Source organism: Bos indicus, chromosome X (genome assembly GCF_029378745.1).
Source record: "Bos indicus isolate NIAB-ARS_2022 breed Sahiwal x Tharparkar chromosome X, NIAB-ARS_B.indTharparkar_mat_pri_1.0, whole genome shotgun sequence".
Taxonomy (NCBI): Eukaryota; Metazoa; Chordata; class Mammalia; order Artiodactyla; family Bovidae; genus Bos; species Bos indicus.
The window spans coordinates 48,419,313-48,433,077 of NC_091789.1; the positions used below are offsets into that span (position 1 = coordinate 48,419,313).

Here is a 13,765-nt window from a genome sequence, read left to right on the forward strand (position 1 = left end):
GCCTTATGGTTTTAATTTTATTTTATTGGCACATGACTATTGATAGTACAGTAACGACAAACACCCTCCCTTGGGATCTTGAACATTTCACGTCTTAATGGATATTGATGGCACTATTAAAAGCTGAAAAAAAATAGGGAGAAAGCACCTTGTCCAGTTGTGAGCCTACGAACAAAATACTGGTATATCCACATAGTATGAAGTAAGTTGTTTTCTTGGTTAGCAAGAATGACTGCATATAAAAGGAGAATTTTTTTGCTTTGGTTTTGTTTTCTTTTTTTTTTTTTTTTTAGGATTTTTATTACATTTAATTCATATTTAAACTTGATTTTATTTTATTTTTAAACATTACATAATTGTATTAGTTTTGCCAAATATCAAAATGAATCCGCCACAGGTATACATGTGTTCCCCATCCTGAACCCTCCTCCCTCCTCCCTCCCCATACCATCCCTCTGGGTCGTCCCAGTGCACTAGCCCCAAGCATCCAGTATCGTGCATCGAACCTGGACTGGTAACTCGTTTCTTACATGATATTTTACATGTTTCAATGTCATTCTCCCAAATCTTCCCACCTTCTCCCTCTCCCACAGAGTCCATAAGACTGTTCTATACATCAGTGTCTCTTTTGCTGTCTCGTACACAGGGTTATTGTTACCATCTTTCTAAATTCCATATATATGCGTTAGTATACTGTATTGATGTTTTTCCTTCTGGCTTACTTCACTCTGTATAATAGGCTCCAGTTTCATCCACCTCATTAGAACTGATTCAAATGTATTCTTTTTAATGGCTGAGTAATACTCCATTGTGTATATGTACCACGGCTTTCTTATCCATTCATCTGCTGATGGACATCTAGGTTGCTTCCATGTCCTGGCTATTATAAACAGTGCTGCGATGAACATTGGGGTACACGTGTCTCTTTCCCTTCTGGTTTCCTCAGTATGTATGCCTAGCAGTGGGATTGCTGGATCATAAGGCAGTTCTATTTCCAGTTTTTTAAGGAATCTCCACACTGTTCTCCATAGTGGCTGTACTATGCATTCCCACCAACAGTGTAAAAGGGTTCCCTTTTCTCCACACCCTCTCCAGCATTTATTATTTGTAGACTTTTGGATCGCAGACTGGTGTGAAATGGTACCTCATAGTGGTTTTGATTTGCATTTCTCTGATAATGAGTGATGTTGAGCATCTTTTCATGTGTTAGTTAGCCATCTGTATGTCTTCTTTGGAGAAATGTCTATTTAGTTCTTTGGCCCATTTTTTGATTGGGTCATTTATTTTTCTGGAGTTGAGCTGTAGGAGTTGCTTGTATATTTTTGAGATTAATTGTTTGTCAGTTGCTTCATTTGCTATTATTTTCTCCCATTCTGAAGGCTGTCTTTTCACCTTGCTAATAGTTTCCTTTGATGTGCAGAAGCTTTTAAGGTTAATTAGGTCCCATTTGTTTATTTTTGCTTTTATTTCCAATATTCTGGGAGGTGGGTCATAGAGGATCCTGCTGTGATGTTTGTCGGAGAGTGTTTTGCCTATGTTCTCCTCTAGGAGTTTTATAGTTTCTGGTCTTACGTTGAGATCTTTAATCCATTTTGAGTTTATTTTTGTGTATGGTGTTAGAAAGTGGTCTAGTTTCATTCTTTTACAAGTGGTTGACCAGATTTCCCAGCACCACTTGTTAAAGAGATTGTCTTTAATCCATTGTATATTCTTGCCTCCTTTGTCAAAGATAAGGTGTCCATATGTGTGTGGATTTATCTCTGGGCTTTCTATTTTGTTCCATTGATCTATATTTCTGTCTTTGTGCCAGTACCATACTGTCTTGATAACTGTGGCTTTGTAGTAGAGCCTGAAGTCAGGTAGGTTGATTAAAGAAGAGAGGGTAAGGAAAGAAAGTGGTCAACATCAGGTACCTGCAACTGAATAATGAAAAAGCATAGCCTTTGCCACTGAGGGTTAGAGAATTTGAAAACAAAATCTGAACAGGATGCAAGATAATATGATTAAAATGGACCACCTGTTTCTAAATATATGATATTCAGAATTGCAAGCACTGTATAATGTTTACCATGTGTCAAGCACTGTTCTAAGGCTTTCACATATTTTAAGTACATTAATCTTCATAACATCTCTATGAGACAGATGCTATTATTATCTCATTTTATAGATGAGGAAACTGAAGCTCATAAAATTAAGGAACTTGCCAAGGTCACACAAATAGCAAGTATTATCAGCAGGATTAGAGTCTAAATAGTCTGGTGATAGCATCTTTGCACTTATAAATGCCATTGTCAAATAATAATAGCAATAACAACAGCAACAACAGCAAACATACAGTACTTACTGCGTATCAGGAACTGTTCTAGGAATTTTATGTATTTGAATATATTTAATCCTCACAAAACCCTAATAGAAGAATATTACTATCTCATTTTAAGATGAGGAAACTGAGGCACAGAGAAGTTAAGGGAGTTGTCCAAGTTGACATAGAGAGTAAGAGGTGGAACCAAGATCTGATCCTAGGCAGTCTGTGGCCAAAGTTAATTATTAATTATTATTATTATGCATTTTAAATTACAAGTATTTATTATAATAGAAAGTGAAAGTGTTGGTCGCTCAGTCGCATCTGTCTCTGCGATCCCACAGACTGTATCCAACCAGGCTCCTCTGTTCATGGAATTCTCCAGGCAAGAATACTGGAGTGGGTTGCCATTCCCTTCTCCAGGGGGTCTTCCAAACCCATGGATCGAACCCCGGTCTCCTGCATTGCATGCAGATTCTTTACCATCTGAGCCATCAGGGAAGCCCCATTATCAATTACTCTGCCATAAATCTTCTAAAGTGATATTTGGCAAATCGTCAAAAGTGATATTGCTACCATTTTATTCATACCTTTAAAATACATACAAATTTTTAGAAAGTGACTACAGTTTATTTTTTTGCCCAGGAAATAAGCATAATTTTAAAAGAAAAGAAGTATACAGAATGGATAAACAGCAAGGTCCCACTTATGGCACAGGGAACTATATTCAGTATCCTGTAATATACCATAATGTAAATGAATGTGAAAAAGAATATACATATATATATATATGTGTGTGTGTGTGTGTGTGTGTGTGTGTGTTCTCAATAAACGGCTGATTTACTCAGAGGAAAATGGAGCATGACAGCTCTTGCAAGTCCCTGCACAGATATGCCAACATCCCTAATTTTGAGTGAGGCAGAATCTCAGTGCAACATTTGGGTTTCCCAAACACAAACACACAGATACACTCACAGACACACACATTTCAAGGTGTGGAGATTGAGGTGTTTTTCACTCTCTGTTTCTTTGCTGATTCATGACCACTCCATAAAATCTGTGTTAAAGATGAGGTCTTTCCCTAAGCCTAGTTATTTTCTGTCTGTTTGGATTGGGTGGGATATATCTTTTGCCATATATATGTGTGTGTGTCTGTGTGTGTGTGCCTGTGTGTGTGTGTATGACTGAATCACTGCACTGTACTAACACACAACTGTAACTAACTCAATATTGTAAATCACTGTGAGGTGAAATGGGAAAGTGTTAGTTGGTCAGTGTTAGTTGGTCAGTGGTGTCCAACTCTTTGCCACCCCATGGACTGTAGCCTGCCAGGCTTCTCTGTCCATGGGATTCTCCAGAAAAGAATACTAGACTGGGTAGCCATTCCCTTCTCCAAGGGATCTTCAAAATCCAGGGATCAAAACTATGTCTCCTGCATTGCAAGCAGATTCTTTAATGTCTGAGCCACCAGGACATTTTAAAAATAATAAAAAGAAGAAAGTAAACTGCCAAGGTAAAAATAAGATAGTATCAACATAATTTAGCAAGCAAGTTTCATAGTTAGGATCAGAAGAACAGATCCTGACTGACGATCACTCAATTAGGGAAAGGACTAGGGCACAGCATGGCAGTGGGTATTTGTAGGAAGTTCTCACTTAACAAGTAGAATAGCACTGAATATTAGCTCCCTTACGTGCATGGAGGAGTACTGAGAGAAGAGGCTGGAAGAGGTAGGGGACAGATTGTGCATTCTCTTAGTTATGCTAAGTGTCTTACAGTGAGAGCTGTGGTAAATCTATGAATGTTTCTAAATAGAAAGTTAATGTGCTTTCATAGGTTTCTTAGAAAGATCATTTTGACAAAAGCATAGAGAATGGACTGAAAAGGGAACAGCATGAGACAACAGAGGTTAAGAGGTTATCACAGTCTTGACAATAGATGATGATGGCCTGAATTAATGCAGTGGTAGTGCCATTACAGAAGTTACCAGTAAGAAGTGTATTCTATTCTATAGGTTGTGGATATGTACAGACAGATTTATTTTAAGGAATTGGCTCATGTGATTATAGAAGCTGGTATGTCCAAAATCTGCAGAGTAGGATGGCACCCTGGAGAGCCAGGGAAGAATCCATGTTGTAGTTCAAGTCCAAAGGCAATCTGCTGGTAGAATTCCCTCTTGTTCAGGGGTGATCAGTTTTTTGATCTATTCAGAACTTCAGTTGTTTGGATGAGACCCACCTGCGTTACAAAGGGCACTCTGATTTACTCAAAAATCCACTGACTTAAATATTTATCTCATCCAAAAACACCCTCATTAGTCTGAATATGTGGATACCATGGCCCAGCCAAGCTGACACATAAAATTAACCATCACCAGAGGGTTGTTAAAATGTAGAATTGACTAACCCTGAAAATTTTAGATGAGAGAATTAAGGAAAGGGGGCATTAAAAGAAAGGGGTACCTTCTTTAATAAATAAATCAATTTAATAAATAAAGGAAAAACAATTCACAAATAGAGCAGACTTCATCAGGAGGATTACATGATAGGTGACATTTTGAATCTTGTGTCATTTTAAGAAACATTGTAAAGATGGGAAATATCTAAGAAGCTATTGTGTATGTGCATATGAAACTCAGGAAACGTTTGGATGAGAAAGACTTGAGAATCATTGGTTTTTGATTATTAAAGTTAGGATATATTAGTCATGTAGGCTTCCCAAGTGGCTCAGTAGTAAAGAATCCATCTGCCAATGCAGGAGCTGCAGGAGACATGAATTTGATCCCTGGGTTAGGAAGAGCCCCTGCAGGAGGAAATTTCAACCCACTCCAGTGTTCTTGCCTGGAGAATCCCATGGACAGAGGAGCTTTGCAGGCTAAGTCCATGGGGTTGCAAAGAGTTGCACACAACTGAGCACACACGCAGGCGTGCAAGCTTATTAGTTTCCTAGGCCTATTATAAGAAAATACCACAAACTGGATGGCTTAGAACAACAAGGTTTATTGTCTCCCAGTTCTGGAGGACAGAAATCTGAAAGGAAGGTATAGGCAGGGTGCTGCTCTTTCTGAAGACACTAGGGAAGGATCCATCCATTTTAGGCTTCTGTCTTTGTTTCTCTTAGTTCCTTGGCTTATGGCAGCATGACTTAAGTCTTCACATGGCATTCTCCATGTGTACACATCTGTCCCTTCACATGGTGAAGGGAAACCAGTCATGTTGGGTTAGAGGTCCAACTTAAATCCAGTTTGACCTCACCATTAGGTTTTTGATTAGTGGCCCATATGTAGCAAATGCCGTTCATTGTTCAATAGCTAAGTCATATCCGAATCTTTGTGATCCTGTGGACTGCGGCACGCCAGGCTTCCCTGTCCTTCACCATCTCCCAGAGTTTGCTCAAACTCATGTCCATTGAGTCGGTGATGCCATCCAACCATCTCATCCTCTGTCGCCTCCTTCTTCTGCCCTCAATCTTTCCCAGCATCAGGGTCTTTTCTAATAAGTCGGCTCTTTGTATCAGTCAGCTAAAGTATTGGAGCTTCAACTTCAGCATCAGTCCTTCCAATGAATATTCAGGATTGATTTCCTTTAGGATTGACTGGTTTGATCTCCTTGCTGTCCAGGGGACTTTCAAAAATCTTCTCCAGTTTGAAAGCATCATTTCTTTGGTGCTCAGCCTTCTTTATGGTCCAGCTCTCACATCTTATTATTATTGTTTATTGTAAATATTATTTGACAATTAGAGTATATGCATGTTAGTACTTGCAAATATGTTTTAAAAAGAGATCCTTCCATTGAAATTATATAATCTTAAGAAGATCAAAGATGCAGAAAAGAAAGAATAAGAACAGAGTTCGGTAACTGGTTATCAAAACAGCGTTCAGTGTCAGTGAGTTTCTTAGTATCTTGTAAAAGATACTACTGTTAACTAGGTGGAAGTCAGTTGCAGACATTCCTTGAGTCTGGGAGGAGGCATGATGGAGCTACATAAAAAGTGAATCCATGGAAGACATGAGAATGAGGTGCCATCCGAAAGTGATTCAAAGAACTTGTAAATGTGTCCAGTTATAACAGTGTTATCCATTTTCCACTGAAAGAACTGATGTAGAACATTGGATTACCATTGTGAGCTACATATAATATAAGCTGTAGAGATACTTCACGCACATGCGACTGGAGATAGATACATTTTGAATGAAGAAATCTAACCTGTACAAACGTAGTCAAGTAAAGAGTCCTTGGGTAAACGAAGTCATTTGAAAACTGCAAATGACTTTAAAAACACAGATACTTTTTCTGTAAAGTTTCTATTTCATATGAACTTTACAAAGTGTCAGCCCATCCCTTTTTAAAAAATCTCCTGTGATCCCATATAGCTAATGAGTAACAACAACAAGATGTATTTATCTAGCATGTAAAATTATATACATTCATCATGAGGAAATATTTTAGAATCGAATTATCCAGAGGACTAATGGGTAAGTTCAGTTCAGTTCAGTCACTCAGTCGTGTCCGACTCTTTGCGACCCCATGAATCGCAGCACGCCAGGCCTCCCTGTCCATCACCAAAGTGATGCCATCCAGCCATCTCATCCTCTGTCGTCCCCTTCTCCTCCTGCCCCCAATCCCTCCGAGCATCAGAGTCTTTTCCAATGAGTCAACTCTTCACATGAGGTGGCCAAAGTGTTGGAGCTTCAGCTTTAGCATCATTCCTTCCAAAGAAATCCCAGGGCTGATCTCCTTTAGAATGGGCTGGTTGGATCTCCTTGCAGTCCAAGGGACTCTCAACAGTCTTCTCCAACACCACAGTTCAAAAGCATCAATTCTTCAGCGCTCAGCTTTCTTCACAGTCCAACTCTCACACCCATACATGACCACTGGAAAAACCATAGCCTTGACTAGACAGACTTTGTTGGCAAAGTAACGTCTCTGCTTTTCAATATGCTATCTAGGTTGGTCAACTCTTGCTTCCAAGGAGTAAGCGTCTTTTAATTTCATGGCTGCAGTCACCATCTGCAGTGACTTTGGAGCCCAAAGAAATAAAGTCTGACACTGTTTCCACTGTTTCCCCATTTCCCATGAAGTGATGGGACCAGATGCCATGACCTTTGTTTTCTGAATGTTGAGCTTTAAGCCAACTTTTTCACTCTCCTCTTTCACTTTCATCAAGAGGCTTTTTATTTCCTCTTCACTTTCTGCCATAAGGGTGGTATCATCTGCATATCTGAGGTTATTGATACTTCTCCCGGCAATCTTAATTCCAGCTTGTGCTTCTTCCAGCCCAAAGTTTCTCATGATGTACTCTGCATATAAGTTAAATAAGCAGGGTGACAATATACAGCCTTGACATATTCCTTTTCCTATTTGGAACCAGTCTGTTGTTCCATGTCCAGTTCTAACTATTGCTATCCTGACGTGCATACAGGTTTCTCAAGAGGCAGGTCAGGTGGTCTGGTATTCCCATCTCTTTCAGAATTTTCCACAGTTTATTGTGATCCACACAGTCAAAGGCTTTGGCATAGTCAATAAAGCAGAAATAGATGTTTTTCTGGAACTCTCTTGCTTTTTCGATGATCCAGCGGATGTTGGCAATTTGATCTCTGGTTCCTCTGCCTTTTCTAAAACCAGCTTGAACATCTGGAAGTTCACGGTTCACATATTGCTTAAGCCTGGCTTGGAGAATTTTGAGCATCACTTTATTAGCGTGTGAGATGAGTGCAATCGTGCGGTAGTTTGAGCATTCTTTGGCATTGCCTTTCTTTGGGACGGGAATGAAAACTGACCTTTTCCAGTCCTGTGGCCACTGCTGAGTTTTCCAAATGTGCTGGCATATTGAGTGCAGCACTTTCACAGCATCATCTTTCAGGATTTGAAATAGCTCAACTGGAATTCCATCACCTCCACTAGCTTTGTTCATAGTGATGTTTTCTAAGGCCTACTTGACTTCACATTCCAGGAGGTCTGGCTCTAGGTGAGTGATCACACCATCGTGATTATCTGGGTCGTGAAGATCTTTTTTGTATAGTTCTTCTGTGTATTCTTGCCACCTCTTCTTAATATCTGCTTCTGTTAGGTCCGTACCTTTTCCGTCTTTTATCGAGCCCATCTTTGCATGAAATGTTCCCTTGGTATCTCTGATTTTCTTGAAGAGATCTCTAGTCTTTCCCATTCTGTTGTCTTCCTCTATTTCTTTGCATTGATCGCTGAGAAAGGCTTTCTTATCTCTTCTTGCTATTCTTTGGAACTCTGGATTCAGATGCGTATATCTTTCCTTTTCTCCTTAGCTTTTCACTTCTCTTCTTTTCACAGCTATTTGTATGGCCTCCCCAGACAGACATTTTGCTTTTTTGCATTTCTTTTCCGTGAGGATGGTCTTGATCCCTGTCTCCTGTACAATGTCATGAACCTCCATCCATAGTTCATCAGGCACTCTATCTATCAGATCTAGTCCCTTAAATCTATTTCTCACTTCCACTGTATAATCATAAGGGATTTGATTTAGGTCATACCTGAATGGTCTAGTGGTTTTCCCTACTTTCTTCAATTTAAGTCTGAATTTGGTAATAAGGAGTTCATGATCTGAGCCACCGTCAGCTCCTGGTCTTGTTTTTGTTGACGGTATAGAGCTTCTCCATCTTTGGCTGCAAAGAATATAATCAATCTGATTTCGGTGTTGACCATCTGGTGATGTCCATGCGTAGAGTCTTCTCTTGTGTTGTTGGAAGAGGGTGTTTGCTATGATCAGTTCATTTTCTTGGCAAAACTCTATTAGTCTTTGCCCAGCTTCATTCTGTATTCCAAGGCCAAATTTACCTGTTACTCCAGCTGTTTCTTGACTTCCTACTTTTGCATTCCAGACCCCTATAATGAAAAGGACATCTTTTTGGGGTGTTAATTCTAGAAGGTCTTGTAGGTCTTCATAGAACCATTCAACTTCAGCTTTTTCAGCATTACTGGTTGGGGCATAGACGTGGATTACTGTGATATTGAATGGTTTGCCTTGGAAACAAACATAGATCATTCTGTCGTTTTTGAGATTGCATCCAAGTACTGCATTTCGAACTCTTTGTTGACCATGATGGCTACTCCATTTCTTCTGAGGGATTCCTGCCTGCAGTAGTAGATATAATGGTCATCTAAGTTAAATTCACCCATTCCAGTCCATTTTAGTTCATTGATTCCTAGAATGTTGATATTCACTCTTGTCATCTCTTGTTTGACCACTTCCAATTTGCATTGATTCATGGACCTGACATTCCAGGTTCCTATGCAATATTGCTCTTTACAGCATCAGACCTTGCTTCTATCACCAGTCACATCCACAACTGGGTATTGTTTTTGCTTTGGCTCCATCCCTTCATTCTTTCTGGAGTTATTTCTCCACTGATCTCCAGTAGCATATTGGGCACCTACTGACCTGGGGAGTTCCTCTGTTCATGGGGTTCTCAAGGCAAGAATACTGAAGTGGTTTGCCATTCCCTTCTCCAGTGGACCACATTCTGTCAGATCTCTCCACCATGACCCGCCCGTCTTGAGTGGCCCCACGGGCATGGCTTAGTTTCATTGAGTTAGACAAGGCTGTGGTCCTAGTGTGATTAGATTGACTAGTTTTCTGTATGGTTTCAGTGTGTCTGCCCTCTGATGCCCTCTTGCAACACCTACCGTCTTACTTGTGTTTCTCTTACCTTGAATGTGAGGTATCTCTTCACGGCTGCTCCGGCAAAGCACAGCCACTGCTCCTTACCTTGGACGAGGGATAAAGCAACCACAAAAGATTATTTCTTGGATAATGCGTAAAGAAACCACAAAAGATTATTTCTGTAATGTAGATGTGATCAACCAAGCTCAATATTAAGTGAAGATATCATGGAAACCAAGCAGCCAGAGAATTACGTCTTTGCAGTTAAATACATTAAAAAATGCCATGTCTCAAAAAAAAAAAAAAAAGCCATGTTTCAAGGCTCCATTTTGAAAGAATTAGAGGTCCAAAGGCAAAGGCCATGATAAGAAATAGTATTTTTTATTGTAAAAGAGAAAAGAGACATGGGTATATATTAAAGAGACCGTCATTTGTAAACATTAAGTGACATGACTAAAAAATTATTAAAATCTCTACATTACAAAAGTGGAGATCAGTCCTAGCTCTGCCACCTACTCACTTTATGACCTTGTTCTCTTCCTTCATCTCTTCATGCCTCAGTTACCTCATTCATAATAGAGGATAATGACATTTGCCTCCTATTGTTTTTGTGATAAGTGTAGTACATAACACAGAACCTAGAAAATTCTTGCTGCTGCTAATGATGAGTCATTTTGTGCTCATTGAAGAATTCAAAAAAAAGTTCAAGACATAGTCCACATCCTTTTTAGTTTATAGTTTTGTCAGAGATGTGTAGGGGAGAAAAAAACTGTTCATTGACTGGGGCCCTATAGATTACATGGACAAAAGGCAGATTAACAGGAGAAAAATGAACAGATTTATTAATACATGCATCATGCATATACCTGAGAGCATTCAGTAATGAGTAACTCAAAGGGGTGGTTAGAACTTGGGCTTGTATATCATGTTAGCAAAAGAATAATACATTTTTAGAAGTTTTTAGATGAGACTAAAGCAAAGCACTTTGAGTTTCTAGTGTGGCAAATTGTGGGAATGTAAATATATGGAGAACCTAATGGAAGATAAGAGCTAGTGGGTAAACTGTTACATAGGTTCCCCTGGTGCTGTTTCCGAAAGGATAACAGTCAATCAAGAATAGTCTCTGATGAATAACTTCTCTTTATTCCTGGTAAAGAGTAATAGAGGGACACCTTCACAAATTTATGTCCTGCTTTTAGGCAGATAGCTACAGGGCTGATAGTTTTTCTGGTATCTGCTTCTTCTTAATTGTCTTCAGCTTGAAATAGTGGCATATTTTGAGGTGAAATATTCTGCTACTCTTCAGTTGTGATAAAGCTGAACCAGCAAACAGTGTACTGATATATAATAGAGATTACTTCAGACTATCTAAAAGGAGAGATCAGTGAGATCTGGTAAAATGATGTAAGGTTTCACAAGAAGTTGAAAAAATAGTTGAACTATTTTTTCACATAGTTCACTAACTATGGTCTCTGAATGTATCAATTGAACTAGATGCTGAAGGATGGGTAATATTTGGCTAACCAGGGGTGAAACTATTTAAGTAAATGGGACTAATGTCATCATTGGCACATGTCAGCATGGAAGATGGAAGGCCTCATGGAGGAACAGTTCGGTGGCCCACAGGGAAGTACATCAAAGTAATGACAAGGATAGGTCCTAAGTTCAGGTCTTAGATCTGCAACTGAGTACCCATATAATCTCAGACAAGGACTTTCATCTCTCTATGCCTTAATATCCTCCTCTATAAACAGGAGTAATAGAACATTCTTTGTTATTGTGAGGGTAAAATGAGGTAATCCACAGAGACTGATGTCACTAATACTCTGGTCTATCAATTACATGTTGATGTCATTGGTCTCTGATGAACAGTTCAATGTTCAGTAAATATTTTCTCAGGTTCTCATTGTCCTCGTTTTCATCATTGACAAAGAGTTTGAAATTGGAAACTATTGGAAAAATAGGAAGACTGTTGGAAAGACTTGTGAGGAGTCTTGCAAGTCAGATGATGAGTTGTGAAGTGATGAGGTAGGAGAGTCAAGGTGATTATAGGAATTTGTTCAGGGATTACCCAGGTAGTGAGCCAGAATACAAGAAAGGAGAGTTGAACACAAGGTGGATATAGCTGGAAGAAAACAGTCAAAGGTGAAGAAAAAAAGGAGTTAGCTCACGTCTGATGTTCCTTTCAAAGGAGTTGCAACCTGTGGCAGTTTAAGAAGGTGGTACACAAAGGAAAATTTTCATAGAAGACATGGAGGAAAAAAAGGCATTTGGTGTTGGAAGCAATGGATTCACTGATGGCCTAGACTTTTTTTTTTTAATATAAATTTGTTTATTTTAATTGGAGAATAAGTACTTTACAATATTGTATAGACTTTTTAAGAACAGCAAAGTTTCATCAATATATAACTATGTATTGATGTGTTTTGACATCTTAGGTTATTTCATTAATCCAACCAATATTTATTGTGCCATTCCACAAATAATTTTAATTAAAGCATGCACAGTAATACATCGTTTATTTAAATATAAAATTAAGAAAGCTAATTTAAATGCAGCCAAACATATGCTAAATCAATAAATGTACTCTAAAATGTGTGTAATAGTATGTAAACTATGCAAAGTACTTGGCATAATCTACATTCTCCAACCTTTGATTGTATTAATATAGATGATAATTAATTTAGGGATCATGAAAAATAAATTAATTAAATCTGTAAGTAGAGTAAGAAATCTTACCAAATATTTGTAATATTTGTGAATAAATCTCTTTCTTTTCATGTTTCTGGAACTCAGAAAATTAATTGCAAGGACTAACAGGAAGCAATAAAAATAAATGCATTTCAGAAAGGGTGTTTTGAAATTGGAAACTCCAAGTGTGATTCTTATGCAAATATTATTTAATCAGGAACAGTTTTGCTTCTCCTCATATAAGATTATATGGAAATTAGAATTACCTGTTTACTTCTAGTATGATTATAAGGACAGCTACCTGAGTCAGATTTGATGATAAATCCAGTCTTCTGATAGTGAATAAGCAAATTTTAACCAATAAACCTAAACATTTAACCTCTATCATTAGTGGTGGATAGCAATTTTAGTTTTCTGAGTTTTAAAATGATTGTATGTTATAAGTTAATTCATTTCACATTATTTTAATCTGGATGGATCAAAATTATGTTTCCCAATGTCATACCCTAGGCATTAAATTATAGTAACCAATAGTAAAGATTAGAATATCTGTAAATAACAGAATTAATCCCAAGCAGTATTAAAGCTTGGGCTTCTCTGATGACTCAGATGGTAAAGAATCTGCCTGCAATGTGGGAGACCTGGATTCGATCCCTGGTTTGGGAAAGATCCCCTGGAGGAGGGCATAGCAACCCATTCCAGTATTCTTGCCTGGAGAATCCCCACAGACACAGGAGCCTGGCAGTCTATGGGGTCACAGAGTCGGACATGACTGAGCAACAAAGCATAGCACAGTATTGAAGCACCCCTGACAATATAAATTTCTGAGACAAACTAGGTGCCACATTCTATCATATTTTACAAGTGATAATGGGCAACTCATAGATGCTAATGCAAAGCAAAACAGTGACCTAACAATAAGCCCTATTTATGAAGAAATAAGGCTTCCCTGGTGGCTCAGCAATAAAGGATCTGCCTGCCAATGCCTGCCAGTGTGGGAGATGCAGGTTCGATCCCTGGGTTGGGAAGATCCCCTGGAGGAGGAAATGGCAACCCACTCCAGTATTCTTGCCTGAGAAATGCCGAAGACAGAGGAGCCTGATGGGCTACAGTCCACTGGGTCACAAAGGGTTGGAC

At 38.8% G+C, this 13,765-nt stretch overlaps 1 protein-coding gene across 3 annotated transcripts in view; it reads left to right on the forward strand.

Annotated features, from left to right (window-relative positions):
* DIAPH2 (diaphanous related formin 2) overlaps nucleotides 1–13,765 on the forward strand; it is a 984,078-nt gene that overhangs the window by 770,810 nt on the left and 199,503 nt on the right. The gene's annotated exons all lie outside the window — the stretch shown is intronic.